The 23,850-nt window shown below is 39.8% G+C and overlaps 1 protein-coding gene across 4 annotated transcripts in view; it reads left to right on the top strand.

Moving 5' to 3' along the window:
• Positions 1-3,330: 3,330 nt before the first annotated feature.
• SPOP (speckle type BTB/POZ protein) overlaps positions 3,331-23,850 on the top strand; it is a 74,513-nt gene continuing 53,993 nt past the window's right edge. For 2 of the 4 annotated variants that reach the window (XM_037149874.2, XM_053655836.1), the window contains exons 1-3: positions 3,331-3,512; positions 22,038-22,139; positions 22,993-23,103. The gene's annotated coding sequence lies outside the window, so the exon portion shown is untranslated. The remainder of the gene's footprint in view (positions 3,513-22,037; positions 22,140-22,992; positions 23,104-23,850) is intronic. The other 2 variants (XM_053655838.1, XM_037149875.2) reach the window with 2 other exon arrangements.

Genomic DNA, 23,850 nt, shown 5'->3' with positions numbered 1-23,850 from the left:
TTTCATGCTCCTCTGAAGGGCACAGAGAACAGGAGTGAGCATGATACACAGCTTAATGGGGCTTGAAGACCGGTTGGCACTGGATGAACACTTACCCTAAAAAAACACATTTGGTAACATACCCATAAATCTGCATGGTCTACTCTTGGCCCAGACTGTGCTGTGTTCCAATATTATCTCAGTTAACTCTCAGAACAATATGATATGTTGGGCATTATTTTCTCCATTGTTTTGATGGAAAAATGGAGGCTCAGACACATTTGTCCAAGTTTATATTATAGTGTCAGTGCTTGGTTTGAACTTAAGTCCCCAGATATGGAGGTTGAATCTCATTCATGAAGCCACAGCTGCCTCACTGTGAAATGTAATCAATCAGTAAATATTTTTTCCACTGCCAATTTCTATTAACCCCAGCACGGCCCCAGCATAACTTCGTTAGTGCATTCTCGTTGGCATGCTTCCTTGTGTGTGGTCTTACACTTGTGTCCCAGGGCGTGTCACCTGTCTCTGTTTCTTTAGACTGGAGACCTCCAGAGTACAGTACCATGTCCTACTAAGGATCTTCCTGCCTGTCCATCTCTGATGTCTATGTGGTGCTCCACTGTGGCAGGACACTGCGCTGGGTATTCATTGACTGGCCATCTGAATAACTGTATAGAAGGGAGAGGAATTCCTCTTTCAACAGTGCTTACACCCCAAACGGGAGTTTGTACTCATCTTCTGTCCCACCCTGTCTATCTTTACCTCCGCTATAACTTCAAGGGAAACCATGCCTTTGCTTACTGGACTGTAAAATGGAGCTGAAAGTCCTTATTGGCCAAATAAATACCAGACATCTCAGGGTCATTTGGGACAAAGCCCTAGCCCAGACCTGATTCCTGATGGCGAAGGAACACTTTGTCATTTGTGTTTTGGAATTAAGAAAACGAGTTCTGCATGTTTTCTAGCGTCACAAGGGGCAGTGAATTGAATCGGTGCCATTGTAAGCTTGATTGTTGTTGCATAGATAAAAGCCTCATTAAGTCCCTCCTGAGGAGAGAAGAATTTTATTCCGAGGACAGAGTTGTGAGAGGGGCTTCTCGCGGTTACAACAACAAAACAATAAATGGAGGAAATAATGAAATAACTGCACTCTCCCACCCCCTCAAACCTCGTCAAGAGGCTGGGTGAGTTTTTAATTAGTGCTGCGTTTTCAATAAATCCGTATCTGTATGTGGCGCCGATTCTTCCCTGGATAAGGAAAGATGATAATGAGAATCCTATTTTTCAGCCCCACACTAAAGGGATGCCTAGTATATTTAATCATGTTGTAGAAATCCTGGCAGCTTTCTCTGAGCCCAGCCTCTGCTCTAATTACATTTCTAGATTTTAGTAAATTGAAAGGGAAAATGTAGGAACAAAATAATTAAAACCGAAGAGGAAGTGCATATTAAAAAGGAGAAGCTGTTTAAAATTCTTCCACACAGTGCTCCCAAGGACGTCGGCAGTCATTTAATCAGATCCACACCAAAGCAAAGTCCTTTGTACAGAGGCTGGCGGGATCACATCTCAGGCGGGCGGTGTGGTCCCCTTCACAGAATGGGAGCATCATTGGATCAGGCTACAGATGGGGACAGGGCTCTTAGGTCCTTCCAGATCTCTAAGGATTCAAGGCCAGCCTGGAGAAGTTGCTGACAGGCTCACTAGCCCTCAAATCTGGCTCAACTGTAATGATTAGCCCAAGTTGTGAGGCAGCTAAAGCATATTGTCCCTGCCTCCTGTTTCCTTGCTCTCCATCCCTCCTCCACCTCCATGCTCCTCCCTCTAAGGAGTGAGTACTCCTTTTTTTTTTTTTCTTTCCTGTTGTCCCGTGAAAGCTAAAGTCAAGAATGAACAGCCTCATGACACCAGGAGTCAATTACTAATAACTGCTTACTGGGTTACTGGTGGCGCACTTTGAATTTTCACAAGGACTAAAAACCTTGTGGGCTTCAGCTAGATGAATGAATGTTTGTTGATAATCACGTTGAGTGAAATCTAATTGGAAAGTTTCAAGCATCAGCCTGATAGGTGACAAAAGCTCTTTTTGTTTCAAGTGGGGCGGGCACAAATTTAGAATCCCCATTCCCTGATCACTTTTATTGAAATTCAGTTTGGGCATGCTCTAGGAGCTTGGGGTGTTTTGCCCATGATTCCTAGGACAGTTTAAGCTTTGGGATTGCAGGGTCTGCCTGTGTACTTGAGAATGGAAGGCAGCCCGGTATTCTCAGGGGTTTCTTTCCCAACCCCTATAGCTTTACTCAGGTGATCCCAGCCTTCCTTGTGGAATAGACTCTCTAGCCACCGGCCACCAGCACACTTGTGGCAGGAGACAGTGAGCAGCGTCTCCAGGAGATGGTCCCACAGCAGTAGGGCTTCCGGAAGCTTTTCCCAAGGTGGGACGCACACCTTGTCACCTTCAGGTTCATTTGGTTGCTCTTTTGGGTCCAATGACTTCTTCCGCATCCGTGTGTGTGTCTATATAATGATACTATCTCAGCATGTAAGAGACAATACTTGCTCAGGATTATTTAGCTTGATTCGGTAAGAATAAATTTTAAAGTTTAAGCTAAAGAATCGTAGCAATAATAAATATCCTATCACTGATGTTATTACTATAAGTGGGAAATGACTTATTTTTCCTCTCAGGGCCAAGATACTCTGAGACTTTTTTCTTTTCCTGAACTCAGGAATCACTGATGGCCCCTGAGAGTTAAGACGTGAGGCCAACTAGAGAGACCCAGGTGTCCCAGACAACAAATTATCACTGAATCAGCTTCCTTCAGTTGTTACTCACATGCCCACCTTCCTTACCCCCAAAATGATCCTTCTTATTTTTGTTTCTAAATGCTAAATTTACTTAAAAGAATCTCTAGCATTATCATGAAGTCCAAAATACATTTTACTGACAGAAAGAACGAGGTAACGCATGTAAAAGTTGTTGGTAACTCATAAGTTGCCTGCAAATATAAGTTGCTGTTGTTAAATGCTTTTATTGTTACACCACCCACCCCTCTCCCCTCGGTGTGCCTCTATTCGGTCCTCGCACCTCCGAGCAGCTTGCGGGGGGGGGGGGGGGCCCGCACGCGACCCCCTTCGAGTTCCCGCCTCTTTCTTCTAAGGCCCCTCCTTCCCTTCAAATCCCCGGGCCAGTGAAATCCCTGAAGCGCATGCGCGCTGGGGGAAAGTAGGCGGAGTCCTGAGGAAATAGGAGGAGGGGCAGGAGAACCCAGGGAGGGGCGGGGAGTAGAAGGGGCGGAGGCCGCGCGGGGTGGGGCCAGGCGGGTGCGCGCTCGCTACGTCGACGTGCTGACGCTGTGACGTTCTGGCCGGTGTGTGTCGGTGTGTGTGTGTGCGTGTGTGTGTGAGTGAGTGTGCGCGTTCACAGTGTGTGTGTATTTTTGTATCGGCGGTCCCGCAGGTCCCGGATGTTGCGGACAGTATGAGGCGAGCGCAGGGGGACGGGGATCAGCAGCTGTTGCCGCCGTTCTCAGGTGAGTGGGGGGGAGGAGAGTCGAGGGAGAGGGTTGTCTTGTCGGAGTGGGGGGCGCCTCCCTTCAGAGGTGATTGACTCCCCCACTCCACTCGCCCCCTCCTCCAGGCACACATATACTCTTCTCTGCCCCTTTTCCCACATCCCGGGTTACGTGACTTGTGAATGCCAGAGCTTTATCAACCGTTCCTTCTCTCAATCCCAAGCATTCAGGAGACACAAACGCGCCCCCTGCCTTCAGCGCCCCCCCACATCATTTTCCCAGCCCCATCCCCCTTGCCAAATAGTGAGCTGTCGCCTGCGGCGAGATGGGTGACTGCGCATGCGCGAGTGTGAACGAGCTCGGGGTGCTTGTTCGCTGCCCTCGGGGCGCATGCGCATCGCTGTGTTGCGGGGACCTGCGGGATAAAGAGCCCCTTGACCACGCGACCGTCTTCTTCCCCGGTAGTGGGCTAGACTTGCTGCCAGATAGCCTGTTACTCCTATCCTAAAGGGAGAATTTAAATTGTTTGAGGGCTTTATTGACAGAGCACTGTTTGCATCTGGTGTTGCCTTAGAGACTCAGGCTACAAATGCTTTCTAGAGCCAACGTGCCCCACGCTGACCCTTCTTTTGAAACTGTCATTACAGTTTACAGTTCTAGCATTACTTTTCTTTACTCCCATCGTTATACTATGTCTTTAATGTAAATATCCCCTAAGTTTTGGAGTAGGTGCCCAAGCCCACTCAATTACTCCGGCAGGGGATTTTGGAAGGATTTATGAGGACTAAGGGTCAAAAAAGAAAGTAAAGGGGATTTCCTTGTAGCAAAATTCTTAATTATCTTCAAAGAACTAGATAAGGTATAGAAAAAGAGCGTACAATATAAGGTTTAGTAGTAGCTGTAAATCAGTATATCCAGGTTCTCTCCAGGCTTCATATTTGTGACCTATTTACCTCTTTCTTAGTAAAAGAAGGTCTTCCTAAGTGCTTTCGTTTTAGCTGTACACTATTGATGCCCTATGAACGTCACATGAAAACAAAAGCAATCTGAAACTACTTGTGGACAATAACTTATCCAGTGGAGGTTTTAACTCTAAGTAATGAGAGTGCAAGTAACAGCTATTTAAAACTAGGAACTTTACAGTAATATTTGAGTGATCAAGGTCCTGGTGGTAGACCATGCATGGACCTTTAATTCGCTCCTGTGTTGCCACGCTTTTGCGTACTTTGCTGTTTACTACCTTTGTCATCAGAATAGGGTGAGGAAATGATAAACTCTCACAAACAGAGAGTTTGCTGAAAAGCACTGAAATGAATAGCCAAATTGTCGGGCGCCAGGGGGGCGGGGGTGGCAGGACGGCGTGCATTTCTGGGTTTTTCATATATCTTTGCCAACTCTGTCTCCTCTCTGGATAACTGGGAATGGGATATATTAATGAGCCTTATTTTCTGTTCTCTTTCCTTTGTGTTCTTTCTTTGGTATTCTTCTCCCAAGGCTTTTTTGGCTGCCATTTTTAATTCTAGGACCTAATGTTCTTGGGCCTTAAAGTATATGGGTATATTCTTTTTCACTTTCTCATTTAACTCTGGCCTTTGCATGGTTCAGCTGTCTTTTGTGCTGTTTTATGTTGCCTTGGTTACAGTGGAACCAAGACATGACACAGAGGAAACATAGGAAGTTGGGGGTCCTATGTTGTCCTTGTCCTGGGAAAGAGCTGGAGAGTCATCTTTTTTTCCCTTGTTTGAACACAAGGAGTGTTAAGTTATTGTGACACTTAGGAGGCCCATTTGGTACTTTAGTGACCTCTCCTTTTAGAGCTCTGGCAAGGGATTAATGTTGTCTGTGTCCAGACTTGAATCAGGTTCTGGTAAAATCCTGAAGTAAAATTATTGAGGTAATAAATGTCCATTTCTCTTCTTGGTAGGCTTCTGTCTTCTAGGATGCTTTGTTTTTATCTTCAGACATTTCATCTGGTTGAATTTGCTGAAGCCTCATTTAAAATTGTTATGTGACCAAGGCATGGTATGCTTTCAGGATTAAGATGAATATCATTAAACAATTCTTACTGGTGCAGAACCATGTTAAAAAAAAAACTCTTTAAAATGAGTAACACATTAACATACACATGAAACAAAATTGAAAAGGTACACACAGAAAAATTGAAAAATATTTTTTCTATTGATGCTTTTACAAGCATATACAACTATATATTCTTTGTCTTGTTTGTTTGTTTGTTTTCAGTGTATGGTTGCTTCTCATGCATCCTCTGCTGGGAACTGGCCCCTGCTGGGAACTGGCCTGCAACCCAGGCATGTGCCCTGACTGGGAATCGAACCACGATCTTTGGTTCACAGACCCGTACTCAATCCTTTGTCATTTTTTATAAAGATTTTATTTATTTACTTTTAGAGAGGGGGAGGAAGGGAGAAAGAGAGGGAAACATCAATGCTTGTTGCCTCTCATGAGCCCTCTACTGGGGACTGGCCCACAGCCCAGGCATGTGCCCTGACTGGGAATTGAACCAGTATTCCTTTGGTTCACAGGCTGGCCCTTAGTCCACTGAGCCACACCAGCCAGGGCAGCATTTTTGCTTTTAATTGTTGTTTTACACAAATGGTAAGAAGCTATACTCATTATTCTGCACTTGCTTTTCTCAATTAATGTATCTTGGCCATCAGTTAATAAAGTACATAGAGTGCCTCTTTTTAAAAGCTGGCAGGTATTCCATTGTATAGGTGTAGTATCATTCATCTAGCTCTTTTTTTTCCTCAATAATTTTATTTAGTTATTTTTCAAGTACAGTTTTTTGCCTGTTTCTCCCATCCCAGCCCCCCCGCACCCCGTGCTCACCACCTCCCTCCCATTTTCACCCCCCCTCATCTAGCTCTTATTATTGGAAATTTAGGTTGTTTACAGAGTTGCAATTAATTTTTTGTATATACTTTTCATGTACATGGGTATCTGTTGGGTAAATTCATAGTGGAAGGGCAGAATCAGAGAATATATGCATTTTTAATGTTCAGTATTGTTAAATTGCTTTCCATCAAGGTTGTATGAATTTATATTCCTGTCCAGAGTGTGAGTTATATTGTCAAACATTTTTATCCATGTATGGTCTTTTAGTTTAAATTTTAAAGTTCATTATATAGCTTGTTAAGCTTCATTACACCAGGAGTTGTGGATACATAGCGTTGCTGTTTTGCATATGGGGGTGGTGGTGGAAGACACTATTCAACTGAAGAATAATGTCATGGGGGTCGAGCCCATGCCTGGATAACACACCAACCTGTAACAGTGTTATCTGGGAAGACGTGTAAAACCTATATTCTCATTTCTTTAACTATAGATGCCAGTTTTTCTATGTGAACTGCTATAAGTCCATAAATAAGGTTTTAGGATCTTTTGATAGCTGTGACTCTTATACAAGTGGACTGCCATTCTATCGAGGAATTGAAAAGCTAACTCAGTTAAAGTATATTGGTACTACCACTATTTAAAAGTCTGCTGTCTGTGGCCTGGCTGGTGTGGCTCAGTGGATTGAGCGCGGGCCTTCAAACCAAAGGATTGCGGTTTGATTCCCAGGTAGGGCACATGCTTGGGTTGTGGGCCAATTCCCAGAAGGGGACTCATGAAAGGCAACCATACATCGATGTTTCTCTTCCTCTCTGCTTCCCTTCCCCTCTAAAGATAAATAAAATCTCTAAAAAATAAAAATAAAAGTCTGCTGACTGCTAAATACTTCACTGTGAGCTGTAAGGAAATAGAAAAACATTAAAAGATGTCTGTTCCTGAAGGAGCTTACAGTCCTGTTGGACAACCAAATCTACTGAATATATGAAATAATAAGAGAACAGAAAACAGAATGGAAACATTAATACACTGTTTTATGCTGAGAGGACTTTGTAAACAAAGGATTAAGAGTTTTAGAAGAGTTCATTTGGGATACCTTCCTGGAAAAATTGTATTTTGAGCCCCACTTTTTTTTTTTTTTTTACAACTATTCAAATGAAAAAATTTGCCCTGGCTGGTGTGGCTCAATGGATTGAGTGCTGGCTTGCAAACTGAAGGGTTGCTGGTTTGATTCCCAGTCGGGGTATATGCCTGGGTTGTGGGCCAGGTCCCCAGTAAGGGGCGCATGAGAGGCAACCACACTGATGATTTTCTCCCCCTCTTTCTCCCTCCCTTTCCCTCTCCCTAAAAATAAATAAAATCTTTAAAAAAATTTTAAATACACAGAAAAACTGAAAGAATAGTACAGTTATCACCTTTATGCCATTATCCCCTAGATTCAACAGTTCACATTTTACTATACTTGCTCTATATCTGTGCATGTGTGTTTATATGTATACATTTTTGTATTGCATATATCCTACATAATGCATTGATACTTTAATACTTTGAATACGTTAGATGCATGTTCTTAAAATACATTGTTTTTACTTAATTTTTCTTACAATGCATTGCCATAGTTAAGGCAATTAACAGTAATTTTCTAATACCATCTAATGCCCATTTCTGTTCAGATTTCCCCATTTGTCTTGAAGACGACAACTTTTAGCTGTTGGTATTTTTTTTTCTCCGAACGTGTCTCTTTAGTCTCTTTTTAAGTCTAGAACAATTTATATAGAAGCCACATAATACTGATTTTTTTTCAAAGAGCCCAGGCCATTTGTCTTGTAGAATATGTCACTTCTAGAATTTTCTGATTGTTTTCTCAATTTTATTTAATTTGTTCCTTTATTCCTGTCTTTCCTATAAACTGGCATTGAAGTCTGAAGACTTGATAGAATCAGGTTAAACATTTTTGGTACAAATACTTAATAGGTTTTGCTCTGCACCTCTTATCACGTCACAGTAAGAGAAACGCAATGTTGTAATGTTTCACTATTAATGATACTGAGTATGATCATTTTTTAAGATGACAAATACCATGCATCTCTATTGAAAAGACTTTTTTTCTTTGTAATTAGCAAGTAATCTGCAGAGTGGTGACACTTTGGCGCTCTGCTGTTATGCTTCTCCAGCAACCTTTCATCTGATGAGGACGATCCTTGCCAGTTATTTCTTTGGTTGTTGTAAAATGGTAATTTTCTAAATCGCATTCCCCCAGTGTTCTGTAAAAGTTGCCATTATCAGTAAGGAATAAATTATAATTTCTATCAAAAAGTTCAGGTGAATTCTTAATTTTCCCTTTAACAATTTTCTGAGTAAGGAGATGGTATAATAATCACCTCTAATGGTGGCAGATTGTTTCCTTTTCTTACTTTTTGTTTTAGCATGATTATAAACTTACAGACTTTAATTTATTCTATGCTTTACCAAAATTTACTTTTCTTTGGTGATCAAGATGTCCCATATTTGGCCTGTGGAAGCCCTTTAAGCTTGATGCATGAGTACTTCCTGGCTTTCTTGCCTTCTAGTACAAGAGGTTTCTGGCTCAGTTTGTATTTTCCTGTCCCAGATACGGAACGCTTGCCTCTCTTTGTGTGCGTGTGTGTGTGTGTGTGTGTGTGTCTGTGTCACATTTTCTTCCCTTTTACTAAATTATGTTGTTCATCTCCCTGTGGAGTTTCTGGAACCAAATTCTAAAAAATAAAGGTGTCTTTATTTTAACACAATGCACCTAGTGTTTGACTCATTTCTGTGCCACTGGCATTACTGGATTCTGGACCTGAGACTTCCCAGGTTCCCTTTCTCAGGACTGTGAAAGACAGGTAGTGTCTCTGAAGAAAGCGTTGCTCCTTACACTCCCCGCCTCCTTAACAAAAGGCTAGCTGTAGAAAACACAGGAGAGTTTCTTCCCTCCTGAGCAGTGTTGCTTTTTTTCTGAGATGAAAGGCACATAAAATGAACTTTAGAGACTGAAATTGTGTTTATAAGTTTTGTGGGAGATGTGGGGTTTTGATTGTTATATAAAAACATCTTTGTGTGTGTGCCTATATGTGCAAGTATTTGTCTTTTCTCTCTTTTTCTTAAATTACATGCATTTCTCCAGACAGTTGGAGTGTTATGTAAGATTAAGCTGTAATAGCATATTTTTACATTATCACTAGATTTTCAGAGTAAAAAAGCAGTGAGAAATTGTTCTTAATTAGGGAAAATTTTCAGATGGGCCATGAACTTTAATATCTAGCCGTCTCAACTTGATCCGGAACAGCGCTGAATCCTGCGGGTTTCTACTGTGCACTGTAGACTCAGGAGCAGTGCTGATGCATCCCGTGTTTTCTGAAACTCCATCACACTAATGAAGGTTGTTACAAACGAAAGATACAGTGGAACTGCATTCTAAAGCTGGTTTTAGGGGCTGTACTAATTTCCGCCTTAGCAGAAAATGTGTGTATTCGACTCCTGTGATGTAGTAGCGTTTTGAGTAAACTTATCTGAGTGAACTGATTTCAGATTACTCAAAGCCTGACAGTCACACTATTCTGATATTTATCTGAAATTTGTTTTTCTTTTCACCATCTTGTCCTGTTTACTTCCACACATTATAACATTATTCTCAGCCTGGTTCCATAAAGCAATTCTGGCCCCATGTGAAATCCCGGTTGTGTATTCAGGGAAGCACACCTGTTTCTCGTGTTTGTTTTCAGGCGTGGCGAATCACTCCGAAAGGCTGTGCTGACATGTTTGTTCCTAGACCCATTAGTTTCTTTTACTTTTGTTTTTGGCAAACTCCCACTGTAGGAAAAAAGATTCTAAGTATTCTGAAGTGTAGCCTCTTTGGGAAACCTGTGGGCCTTCGTTCTCCCAGCTGTGGTCAGGTCGTGGAGCAGGAGGTGCCTACCTGCTCTGTGTGGCAAGGCTGGTGGTGCTGCCTGGGGAGAGCTGGGTGCAGACCTCAGAGTGGCGATGGAACCCTAATTTGACCACAGAGGCCTTTTTTCTTGACTGTTTCTTTTTAAAGGAGCTGTAGGCATAAATCTTGCTGTGACAGCTACATCAGAGAAGGCTTGTTGTAGTTTCCTGAAAGCCTCTAATTCTTCCTGTTTATTTGTAAGAAAAAATGTATATGTAATCATTCATCTCCTTAATTCGAGATTTACGTAATTCTTTTCTGGCATTTAGGAACAGGTACAACTTCCTGCTTCTGGGATTTTGACTACTTTAGACAGGTCATATGAGTGGAATCATGCAATATTTCTTCTTTTGTATCTAGCTTACTTCACTTAGCATAATGTCCATGAGATTCATCCATGTTGTGGCAGGTGTCAGAATTTCCTACCTTTTTATTTGCTTTTTACTTTCTTTAAGATTTTATTATTTTTAGAGAGGGGAAGGTAGAGAGAGAGGGAGAGAAACATCAGTGTGTGGTTGCCTCTTGCACGCCCCCTACTGGGGACCTGGCATGTGCACTGACTGGGAATTGAATTGGCAACCAACTCTTTGGTTCTCAGGCTGTCATTTCAATCCATTGAGCCACACCAGCCAGGGCAGTATTTCTTTCCTTTTTAAAGCTGACTTATATTGTATGTGTTAATTCATCTGCTGATAGACACTTGGATTGCTTCCATCTTTGGCTATTATGAATAATGCTGCTATGAACATTGTAAACATACCTGTTTGAGACCCTGCCTTCGGTTCTTTTGGATATATACCCAGAAGTGGAATTGCTGAGTCATAGAGTAATTCTATTTTTAATTATTTTGAGGAACTGCCACACTGTTTAACGTAGTGGCTTCACTATTTTACATTCCTATGAACAGTGTACAGGATTCCAATTTCTCTATGTCCTCAACGCTTGTTATTTTCTGGGTTTTTTAAAAAATAGTAGTCATCCTAATGAGTGTGTTTTGTTTTTTAACTTTATTCTCTTTTATTGAAACTAAGTTTTAAATTTTAATAGAATAAGGTTTATCATGTTTTTCCTTTGTAGTGTGTGTTTTTTTGTTTCTGAATGAAGGTCTCCTCCTCTATACTGAGGTAATAGTTACCTCCTCTATTTTCTTCTAAAAGCTTTAAAGTTTTGCTTTTCACATTTAGTTCTCTAATCCACCTGGAATTTATTTTGATATTTGGTGTGAAATAGAACCTAATTATTTTCCATGAGAATAACCAGCTACCTCAGCATCATTTATTAAACCCCCCTACTATGTTATGTTTCCAAATATATGAGTATTTGTGTCTGTATTTTCTGCCCTATACTATTAGCCTGTTTGCATACTTAATTATCATAGCTTTGTCATAATTGTTCATATCTTGTAGGACAAGTCTCACTAACCTTGTTCTTATCTTGTTTATCAACCTCCCTGAAAAACCCTGGCCGATTGGTATATTTTAATGAAGCCATTTGCAGTCTAAAATATATTGACGTGATATATAGAATGTTTTTTTCCCCAGAAAAAGAAAAAAAATAAGCCCCCCTTATCTAACAGCTGATCATTAAGTTTGTCTCTTGTTTTGCATGAGGCTAAAATTTCCATTTAGCTTTTAGTTTTTTGGGAGTGATTTTTTTTTTATATAGGGATCTGATCTTTCAAATGGAGGAAAAGAAACTTATTTAATATAGCTCATATAAAAGATTTATCAAAAGGAAATAGCTGTCATACAATCCAAGGAAAAGCTGAACAATCAGGCCTCAGAAGGGGCTGGAACAAAAACAGTTCCAAGGATTTCGGCAATAAGAGTTAACGGACGCTAGTGTTCCACCATAAACAGATGTCAGTGTCCATGAGACGTAGTTCATACCCCTGGGGGATGTGTGATTTGGTCAGCCTAAGGCTTGATTTCCCTTCAGCCAGATATCTGCCCCAGGTTCAACTGCAGTTGAGGATGGGTGGAAGGGAGATTTGGTACAAACAGCAATGTTGGGAGTGGTTGGAATAAGAGGGAGATTCTCTTAGACCAGTGGTTCTCAGACTTTCTGGTCTCAGGACTATTTATACTCTTAAAAAATTATTGACGCCCCAGAGAGCTTTTGTTTACATGACTTATATCTATTGATATGAACCAGATCAGAAATCAAAATGGAAAATATATTTTAGAAGTATTGATTACTTTAAAAAGTGACATGATATTTTTCTCATGGTAACATAAATAATATACAAAGGTAGGCAAAAGTAGGTTTGCAGTTGTGAGTATGTAAAAGAATTTATTCTTTTATTATTTTTTTAAGATACTTTTATTTCTTTTATTTATTTTTCGAGAGAGGGGAAGGGAAGGAGAAAGAGTGGGAGAGAAATATCAATGTATGGTTGCCTCTCATGCATCCCCTGCTGGGAACTGGCCTGCAACCCAGGCATGTGCCCCGACTTGGAATCAAACCCCCCCATGCTCAATCAGCCAGGGCTCTTTTATTATTTATTAATTATGTATTATTTGTAGTACAACTGTAAATCTACTTTTTCCCCACACCTGTATTTTTATGTAAATAATTTTTAAAAAAATTAGTGAGCCTTGGCTGGTGTGGCTTAGTGGATTGAGTGCCAGCCCACAAACCAAAAGGTTGCCAGTTTCATTCTCAGACAGGGCACATGCTTGGGTTGCAGGCCAGGTTCCCAGTTGGGGGCATGTGAGAGGCAACCAACCAATCGATGTATCTCTTACACATAAATGTTTTTCTTCCTCTTTTTCTCCCTCTCTTCTCCTCTCTCTAAAAAATAAATAAAATCTATAAAAAAATTCATGAGAAGGTGCCATTTTTTTTACATTTTGCTAATCTCCTAAATATTCACTTAATAGAAGACAACTAGATTCTCATTTCTTTTATAGTTAGTCTGATATGATAGATTGTTTTGGTTGAAGTATATGAAGAAAATATGGCCTCAAATGATGTAGTTGGAAAAAGGAGGAGTATTTTCAGACATTTGTGCATATTCTTTTATGGTACTACACCAAAACTTGACAAATGGTAGTTTCTTATATGTTGCAGTGTAGAATCTGAAATCATATTGTTGTTACCGTTAGATTAATCCACTGATATGTCTTACACTTTGCATGGATCCTTTACCTGTGTATGATTTTATAGTATCATGAATCAGTTGCTTGGGAGATACTGGTTCATCAAGTTAAGCAGATCTTCCAAATGACACATTTTATAGTGCCATATCAAAAACCACTTCAGTTGCCCTGGCCGGGTGACTCAGTTATAGTGTTGTCCCATACACCAAAAGGTTTCAGGTTCAATTCCTTGTCGTGACACATACCTAGGTTGCAGGTTTGAACCCCAGTTGGTGAGGGTGTGTACTGGAGGCAACAGACCTGTGTTTCCCTCTCTCCCCTGTCCCCTTTCCTTGCTCCCCACCTCTCCCTTACTCCCCCACCAATGAGCAGATCCTCCAGTGAGGATTGAAAAAAAAACCCGCATGTTAGTTAATATCACCACCCATCTCATCAGAAAAGTTTTTGGAATTTGTCAAGCAGCCACAAGATTTCCAAATTTCTAATTTTTGATTAAAGGTTTAGGTTTTATCATTGGCAACATATACTGTCAGTGTTTTTTTTTGAAGTGACAGACTCATTTCATTTTCAAGAAAATGTCTGCTAAATAGTCATGCCTGAATAACCAGTTTGTGCTTTGTTCCAAGTAAAAGTGGTGTTCTGTGAAAAAGGCAGTTCAACTCGCAAGTCAGAGTCACGTGGGCTTTTCCTAGAGAAAACCATTGTACTTGAGTATCCTGCAGAAGTGCTTTTTGCATATTTCTCATTTCACACAGAATATTTACTTATATACTTACTTATTTATCCTCACTCGAGGACATGCTCATTGGTTTTAGAGAGAGAGGAAGGAAGGGAGAGAAAGAGGTAGAGAGAGGGAGAGAAACGTCAGTGTGAGAGGAAAACATCCGTCCGTTGCCTCTCCTATTTACCCTGACCAGGGACTGAACCCTCAGCCTAGGCATGTGCCCTGACCAGAAATCAAACTATGACCTTTTGGTTAATGGGATAGTGCTCCAACCAACTGAGCCACACCAACCATGCCCATCACACAGAATATTTAAAAGACTCAAGAGTCTTAGGTTTATAAAACCTAAGAGTTTTATAAACTCTTAGAGACTCAAGAGTTTAGGTTTATAAAATTTATAATTTTTACTGCTTCATCAAAAACATTTTTAAGTGAAATTAACTTTTTAAAAATCACCAGTATATGGTGGTAAAAGACATATGACTCTGGTACAGTTGGATGCCATTGCCTTGATTCATGCTAAGGCATCAGCAGTTTTTACCCATTATTGATTTTATACCACTGGTGGAAATGTAAACATAATGAAAAAAGCAAACAATTTCTTAGTATTATGAAAATAGTTTCGACTTCATGGCCTCCTGGAAAGGGACCTCCAGGGATACACTTTGGGAACAACAGCCTTATGAGAGGGCGTGGGTAGGGAAATAGGTCTGTAACTTAGGTATAACTGGTGTTTCATGGTAGAGTTTTACTGTAGGATGTTCCTTCATGTCACTTAACAGAATATAAAAATGAATGGGCCTGGGCTAGTGTAGCTCAGTGGATTGAGTGCAGGCCTGTGAACCAAAGGATCATGGTTCAGTTCCCAGTCAGGGCACATGCCTGGGTTGCAGGCCAGTCCCCGGTAGGGGGACACACCAGAGGCAACCAACCATACCTTGATATTTCTCTCCCTCTCTCCTTCCCTTCCCCTCTAAAGATAAGTAAATAAAAAAAAAAATGAATGGGATATTTTAAAAGATCATAAAATGTTTCTGATTTCTTGTTGAACAACTGTGTTTTTCTAGTAATTACTGTTTTCAGACAACAGAGTTTAAGGTATGCAGATTTTCAGCCAGCTATTCTTTTAAGTATGTGATAATCTTAGGGTAACTCATTTTAATATAGCTTCTGAAATTTATGTCATCATAGTAGCACATTGAAGTTCAACATTTTTTTCCAAGAATTGAATACATTAAAAATCTGAGCTCCAAAAATTGCATTTAAGAAGATCTTGCTTTTTCAGAAGATGCATAGAAGGGAATACCATTCCAGCTTTGTACCTCGCCCCTTCCCAATTTAAATATTTTATGACAGAGAAAGGAGTAATGGTGTTAACTGATTTCATTTCACCAAATATCTATCTATTGACCATAAACAAAAGGTTTTGTAAAAGGTAGAGGAAGGGTATGTTCTGAAAAGAGTAAGGCATTAAACCAGTATAGCGCACTTTGGTGTTCAGAAGAGGGAGAGGCCATTCGTTGGGGAAGTTGGGGTGGGAGTCAGGGCTGTCTTCGTGAAGGCTGCTTTTGAGCGGGGTTTGGAAGGGTAGGTAGTTTGAAAGCTGGAATTTTAATTGGCAGAAATGGGAAGGGATTTCAAAGGAAAGTCGTGAACAACAATGTACAGGTAGGGAAATGCAATGTATGTTAGTAGTATTGGGTGTGTACCAGAAATAATGAACAGTGTAGGACTGCCGAAGCAAAAGATGCATAGAATAATGGGAGATAAGACAGGAAAGTAAATTGGCCCAGAACATGGAAGGTTTCTACCAGGCCAGGCAGTAGGTGTTTAATGTGGTAAAGTGATAGAAAGACTTTGAAAGTTTTTGATTGAAAAATAATATGATCAGATGTGCTTTCAGAAAATGTATTTGACCTCATTCATTTATTATTTGTTTCATTGATTAGTTTCTAAAAGATTTTATTTATTTACTTTTTTTAAAAGATTTTATTTATTTTTAGAGAGAGAGGAAGGGAAGGAGAAAGAGAGGGAGAGAAACATCAATGTGTGGTTGCCTCTCACGTGGCCCCCAGTGGGGACCCAGCCTGCACCCAGGCCTGTGCCCTGACTGGGAATCAAACCAGCGACCCCCCGGTTCGTAACCTGCACTCAATCTACTGAGCCACACTAGCCAAGGCTATTTATTACTTTTAAGAAAGAAGAGAAGGAAAGGAGAGAGGGAACGAAACATCAGTGTGTGGTTGCTTCTCACACACTCCCAACTGGGGACCTAGCCCACAACTCAGGCATGTGTTCTGACTGGGAATTGAACTGGCAACCCTTTGGTTTGCAGGTTGGCACTCAGTGCACTGATCCACACCAGCCAGCACTCATTGACTGTTTTTAAGATACTTACTCTATGACACTTGAGCACGAGGAATGGTGTATACAGAGTGGGACAAGAGTAAGTTTACAGTTGTTCGTATGCAAAATAATACAGTAATTAATAAATAACACAAGAATAAACTTTTGCATACTCAAACCTATGGGGCAAAAGTAGGTTTACAATTGTTTATATGGAAAATAAGGCAATAAATAATAATACAAGAATATACTCTGTGTTTCATGTACTAACAACTGTAAACCTACTTTTGCCCTACCCTGTATAATGGTGAACCAAACAAAATGTCCTTATTCTCATAGAATTTATAGTCCAGGAAAAGAACTTCCACAAATAAACATAAATAAAATTACAAACTACTGTAAATGTTATGAAGGAAAGGAATAAATTAGAGTTAGGAGAATAATAGGGAAATTTAGTTGGGGGAATCTGGGGGGGCCTTGCTGTGGAGTTAAATATTAATTATCTATGTTATGTCAGATGTTATTCTGGGTGCTGGAAATATAGTTAACCAAAACAGACAAAAATTCCTGCTCTCATTAAGTATATAAACAAGATAAATGAAATATATGATATATTAAAAAGTGGTAAGTCCCAAGGAGAAAAATAAAGCTGGAGAAAGAGATCGGGAATGTTGAGGTGGGGTTGCAGTTTTAAATAGAAGGGCCAGGGACCATCTCACTGAAAATATAATGTTTGAACAAATATCTATAGAAGGTGAAGGAGTGAATCAGAACTCTAGACAGAGGGAGGAGCAAGGGCGAACACCATGAGGAATGTACATGCCTGGCAAGTTCAAGAAACCAGCAAGGAGGCTGGCGTAGCCGGAGTTAAGTGAGCAAAGGAGAAAGTGGTAGAAATGAGGTCACAGAGGTTAGTGGGAGAACCTGTAGAGCAGTGGTTCTCACCCCTAATTGCATGTTAAAATTTCCTGGGGAGCTTTTAAAAATTCTGGTGCCTGGGCTGCACCTCATACCACTTAAAGAAGGATCTTCGCAGGTAGGACTTGGTGGCAGAGGCAATGGAGAGAAATAGATGGATTTAGGAAGTGTGATAAAGAAAGAATTCATTTAATTATAGATTGAATGTGGGAGTTGAGGGAGAAGAAAGTGTCAAGGATGACTCTCAGGTTTCTGGCTCGAGCAGTTGGATGGGTAGAGGCGCCACTTACTAAGATGGGAGTGGGGGGTAGAGGAATGGGAGGAGTAGGTGTGGGATTTGGAGGGAAGATCGGAAATCAGGAGTTCAATTTTAGACATGTTAAATTCGAGATGTGAATGAAGCTAAGTATAAGTATGTTAAGTAGGCAGAAATATATGAGTGGAGCTTGAAGTCAGAACTAGAGTTAATAAATTTATATGTTTTCTGCTTATTGGTAGTCTTAAAAGTATCTAAATGATATCATATAGGGCAAATTGGGTGAGGAATGCACTGGTTAGCCTATTCCAGTAATTTCAACAAGAATTGGCGGTAATGTGAATTAGGATGGTAGTGATGGCACTAGTATAGAAAGAGAGAGTTAGAGATTTAAGGACCTGTAGAGTGCACATCTAGTGGTAGTAGACAATAGGAGGGGATGAAAGGTAGCTTTGAGATAGCAAGTCTGGATGAATGATTAGTCTGTCAGCAGATGTAAAATAAGCAGAAGGAGCTGGTTTGGGAAAAAAAGATAGTGTTGGACTTTGCATGTATTGCTGTTCAGGAGAGGCTACCTAGCAGGTTGGCAGTTGAATCTCTTGCACTGGGTTTTGGAAGAGCAGACGAGGTTCAAAACATAAATTTAGGTTTCATTTATATGTAATTGATTCACCATGGGAATGGCAAAATTTATGAAAATCACAACATCCAAAATCTTTACCGTGACCTGTTAGCCCTTCTGAGATGTATATAGTCCTTTCCTATTTCCGGTACCGTGCGTTCCTGTGTTCACCAAGTTGAAGCTGCACTGGCCTCCTTTCTATTCTTCCCGTGTTCCCAGCCAGATCCTACTTCTGGGCCTCTGCACTTGCTGTTTTCCCATTTTGACTCTTTCCTTCCTCTTGGTAGAGGAAATAGAGTTCAGAGAGAAAGATTCAGAAGTTAATATCTGCGAAGTAGAGAAAATTCCAAGAGATCTTGCTAAGGTTTGCATGTGGACGAGCTCTGGCAATGGAATGGCCCTGGGAGCCATTGGAGTTGAAATTCTGTCAGCAACACAGAGACACAGTGTCTCCATACACAGGGTCATAGTGTGCCCCAGGGCTCAAACCTGCTGACTGGAGCTGGTGAATCGACCAGTGGCAGTTCCCCTCCACCTTGGTGGTCTGATGATGTGATGGGGTGGTGGCGATGGTTGGCCTTTGGAATATAACTTGTCTTGATGTCTTGACTCGTTGCCAGCCTGGCACCACTAATGGAAACCTACTCTGCATGGGTGAGAATCTTCCTTCAGTGAAAATTAATGATCAGTTATTTCAGAAACTTCTTGCTTGAAGAAACAACATGAAAATGAATGTCCTGTAGAATGAAATAATGAATTTCCTGTAGATCTTAAAAGTTCTCATCACAAGAAAAAGTGTTTTTTCTAACTCTGTGTGGTAATGGATGTTAAGTAGACTCACCGTGGCACTCATTTCACAGTATGTATATACAGATATTGAATCATGTTGTATACCTGAAACTAATACAGTGGTATGTGTCAGTTACATCTCAATTTTTTAATGAACTTTCCAGTACTTAAATATTTATTTTAATATGTAGTTTGACAGACATGTTGCAGGTTTTGTGGATCTCGGTTTCTTCTATAAAATCAAAGGGTTTCGACAAGGTGGTCACTGAAATACTTTCTGGCACTGAAATTGTTACATGACCTTTCTAGAATACCTTGATTTTGTGAAATAAATTGGCCTGTAGTTAGGCTGATACTAACTTCTGGCTCTTTAAGCACAATGATGTGCCTCCACACCTGTGGCTGCAGAGACCCTCAGCTGGATGATCCTCTCATGGCTTCAGAGGTTTAGATTGATTCACCTTTAAACACTCAGTTGTTCTCATCATTTATTCCTAAGTGACATTTAGAGATTTTCATCTGAAAGAATTTTATGGTTAAGATTGAACCTCAAGAGGATGCTGTGAGGTTGAGTGGAATTATTACATAGTAATAGTCAGTTTTAAATTATCCTCACGTAGATTATCTGTAGGAATTTATCTCACGCTGGCTTCCTTCTTTTGCATTTAGTTCATGCCCATGATGTTTTTAATGTATGGCCACGTTATGGAAAGACATTTTTATTAGTTCAGCCCCAATACAATTTTAGATATAAATCTATAGGAGAAATTACACAGTACCTTCTGAAGTAAAATGTTAAGGACTTCCCTTTTACTATCTGTTTTGAATTAATTATACCACTTTTCACCTCCTTAGTGTGGATAATTGAGAGGTGACTAATACTTTTTAAAACTCAGAGACTTTCTCTTTCAAGTACACAATCATATTCAAAGCTAATTAGTGACATACTTTAAGTATCTCCCTCCGAGCCTCACAGTCTTTTCACTAAATTGTACTATCTTTGACTAAAATGTTGCCTTTAGAGGGAATCAAGGTAAGGTGTCATAGGTGAGCAACGAGCTTTTCTTACAAGTTCTATCAGGATGCTGCTAACTTGATGGGGTCCTCAAGATTCAGGATCCATCTGTGTTTTCCAAGTAAACTCCGTTTCTTCATCATCACCAGGGTTGATTGGTTTCACGGAAAAGTGGCTAACCAAACTGCAAGGGGCTGACAGATGAAACCTCCTGCACTTCGAGGGATAGTCTTTTCCATGACCAAGAAAACATGTCTGCTCAGTCCATTCTCCTAGCATTGTGTATTGCTAAAAACTAATAACAGTAGCTAATATTTACTGAGCACTTACTATGTGCCAGGTACTACCCTAAGCATTTTATATGTGTTTAACTCACTTGATCTGCACAGTAACCTTATGAGAGAGGTATTCTTTATCAGTATTTTACAGGTGAGGAATTTGAGGCACAGAGAGGTTAAGTAACTTGCCTGAAATCATACAGCTACTGTGTTGGCCTAAGCAAAAGATCACTTGGTAAGCATGGAATCTTAACGGAGGGAAGTCATTTTATCTGGATTATGATATATTCATTCATTCGTTTTTAAAAACATTGATTAAGCATCTACAATTTCTTGGCATTGTCTAGACACCAGACTTACCAAGGTGAATATATAACAGTTAAGTGCCCTCATGGTACTCTGAATCTAGTGGAAAACACAAATAAATGCAACAGTAAGAGGTTTACACATTCAGAGTGTTGAAGAGAGCCCTGGATGCTGTGGCTCAGTGGATCGAATGCTGGCCTGCAAACCAGAGTCACCAGTTCAGTTCCTAGACAGGGCACATGCCTGGGTTGAGGTACAGGTCCCTGGTCGGGGGCACGCAGGAGGCAACCACACATTGATGTTTCTCTCCCTCTCATCTTCCTCCCTCCCCTTCTGTCTAAAAAATAAAATAAAATAAAGAGAGATGAAGAGAAAGGATTTAATTTTACTTGGAGAGATTAGACTAGATGTTTGCAAAGATGAAGGAAAGGCATTCTGGGTAGAGAAAACATTGTATGCAAAGATGCTGCAGGAATGAAACAAGAAAGTATTGCATTAATTAAGGTAATACTGCGGTATACTAATGTTCTGAACCGATTAAGCTGGTTGTTGGTTGTGAGGATCAAGAGAAATAGACCATTTTGGGATATATATCTGAGGTAAAATTGACAAGACATGGTGATTGACTAAATTAGGGGCCGGGAAATGGATGTGTGGGGGTAGTGAGGGAGCGTGGGAAGTTAAGAATAGCTCCAAGATTTCTAGTTTGACTACTTGGATGAATGGCAGGATTACTGGAAAACAGGGTGTTCGGCGTGGCAGAAGGAAAATGGGTTTTCATTTTCATTGTATAGTCACGAAACATCTCGTAGCGGGAAGTTAGTTTGTGGTACAGAAGAAATACGCTTGTACATGGTAACTGATGCTGTGGGAACTGAAGAAGTGGGGGTGATTCGTAGTGATTTGAATTGGCTAGAGGGCAGCAGTAAAAGTAGAGAGGGGCTGGTGTTCCTCTATTTTCAGTAAATCCTTGTTTAAATTTTTAGATCCTCTTTTATCTGCTTTTACTTGGTAGAAAGAAATCTTTTGAAGTAAACCCTTTCGAGAACTCTTATTAATGGTTGTCCTAAAAATTCACATGAAAACTGTTTTTTTTATTTTGATTGTGGTGGTGATTACATGTGCATTTTGTCAAAATTCAGACTATAACTTTATGCAAAAGGTAAATTTTATTGTATATAAAAATTGTTTTAAAAATGCATTCAGAGTTTATCCCAGAGTTCTGTGGGTGCTTTTCTCCTACATTCCTTTAACGTATCTGATTAGAAATTTTTATAATGCCAAAACCTCATTTTAACAAATTCCTCTAAACTTTGTCACCAGTTCTTTGACCAAGCTCACAATAAGAAAATGGGTGGACTTAAATATATCTATTCTCTTCCTACTCAGTTATCACTGTTTGAAGACAGGGAGGAAACAGAGGAGCTGAAGAATCTACAGATTGGATAGTGAGCACTATATTGACTCCAGTCTTTTTTTCCCCAGTAAATTGTGAGTGATTGCACTATATATATCTACAGTATTTTTCAAAGTTTCTTTTTAAAATAAGTTTTCATCCTTAATTATGGTAGGAATTAAAATAAAGATCATAATTTTATTCTAGAATAATGAAGATAACAGTATTGTCTTTATTGCCAACTATAATAATAAAGATATTTTACATTAGCTAAATTAACATCAGTTATGAAAATCAAAGTTTATAGGCATGCAATATTTGTAGAAGCGATTGGGTTAATTATAAATTATGTGGAAGTCTTGAGAACATTAGACAATAGTTTTTGGTAATTTTTATGCAGCAATAGACTGAGACACCCCCATTCCTCTCCTGCATTGTGCCTTGACCACTGAGTCTTGCACTTAAAGTTATTTGCATTACGTGATTTGATTGGATAAACTTTTGTGGCAAGTATGGGAAGTAAACAATAAATATGCACTTTGGTTACTAGACTGTCTACAGCCAATCATGAACCATTACTTTCTTTTATGTCATAGTAGCTTGCCATGTAACAGGAATCCAACCAAATAATTGCTTCACTTTGTTTTTTACTTAAGTACAAGCTCAGTGTTAAATTGGATGTCTTTAGATTTGACTTTTGGATTAATTTCAAGTAGTCAGTTATTTTCTCTTCATCCATTGCCACTTAATATCATCTCAAGCCCAAGAAACAGATTCTTGTGTGTCTTAGAAACAGTAGAAGGATGTATTGAAGGATGTAATTATTTCATTTTGGTCTGAGGCCTGTTCTTCGATTATGTGATTGGAATATTTGTTTTTCTTTCCTTTATAATTTTTATTTGAAAACTTCTAACCTAAAATACTTATCTACAAATCTGTGGAATTCAGCCTGGTAGATGGGACATTGAACTCCCTTCAATAGAATTTGTCAGCACCCAGAAGACTTTTTCTTCAGCTGCAGCTAATCTTAAAGGACCTATACAAATCATATACTTACAGGTAAGGGATTCTTTATTAGTATTAGAATTTGGGGACCTCCCATGTGATTTTTTTTGATAATATCATAGGCAGGACACTTGCCAAGTAACCCTTTTATTTACTTTGTGGCCCATTTAGTTCAACTCTCCCTCCCTTTCCCAGCTGATGCTTTGTTGGATGCCTGGAACTATGTGCTCTGAGTCCAGTGTCTGGCATTGGCACTAATCATTTGTGATGTAGTCAGAAATAGGGTTGAGAAGACGGCCTCATTTGAAAAGAGGTGCTTCGGCCCTCAGTCTAGGACTTCCTGCACTTGGTTAGTTTATGTGTAGGTATATATAAGGCTTGCCTCGATTCTAAGTGCTTCCCATTAACGCTTGAAATTGCTTTTTTTGAAAAAAACAAAAAACAAAAAAAACACAACAACTCTGATAATAGAAGAAACCAGGGGCAGTTTTCTTAAGAGAATTAATGTTGGATATGGTTGATTTACTTGGGCGAGGAGAAGAAAAGAAAGTGTTGGGAATAATCTCACATTGAGTGTTCCTAAATTGTATTTTCCTACTTAAAAAATTAGAGGGAGCTTCTGTTGGAAACAAACATATTGTTTTAGATATACTGCATTTCCCTGATTTTAAATTTAAAAAAAATTTTGCACATTTCAGTGTAAGGCCAAAGTATAATGTTTTCTGCCCCCACCCCCAATTTGATAGCATTTTACAACTGAAGATAGAATAAATACTTATACAGTTGACCACTGAACAATGT

This window comes from Artibeus jamaicensis, unplaced genomic scaffold (genome assembly GCF_021234435.1).
Source record: "Artibeus jamaicensis isolate MK-2021 breed Jamaican fruit bat unplaced genomic scaffold, CSHL_Jam_final contig_1998, whole genome shotgun sequence".
Taxonomy (NCBI): domain Eukaryota; kingdom Metazoa; phylum Chordata; class Mammalia; order Chiroptera; family Phyllostomidae; genus Artibeus; species Artibeus jamaicensis.
The sequence above is the reverse complement of the archived record's forward strand: the minus strand, read 5'-3'. Positions and strand labels throughout refer to the sequence as shown.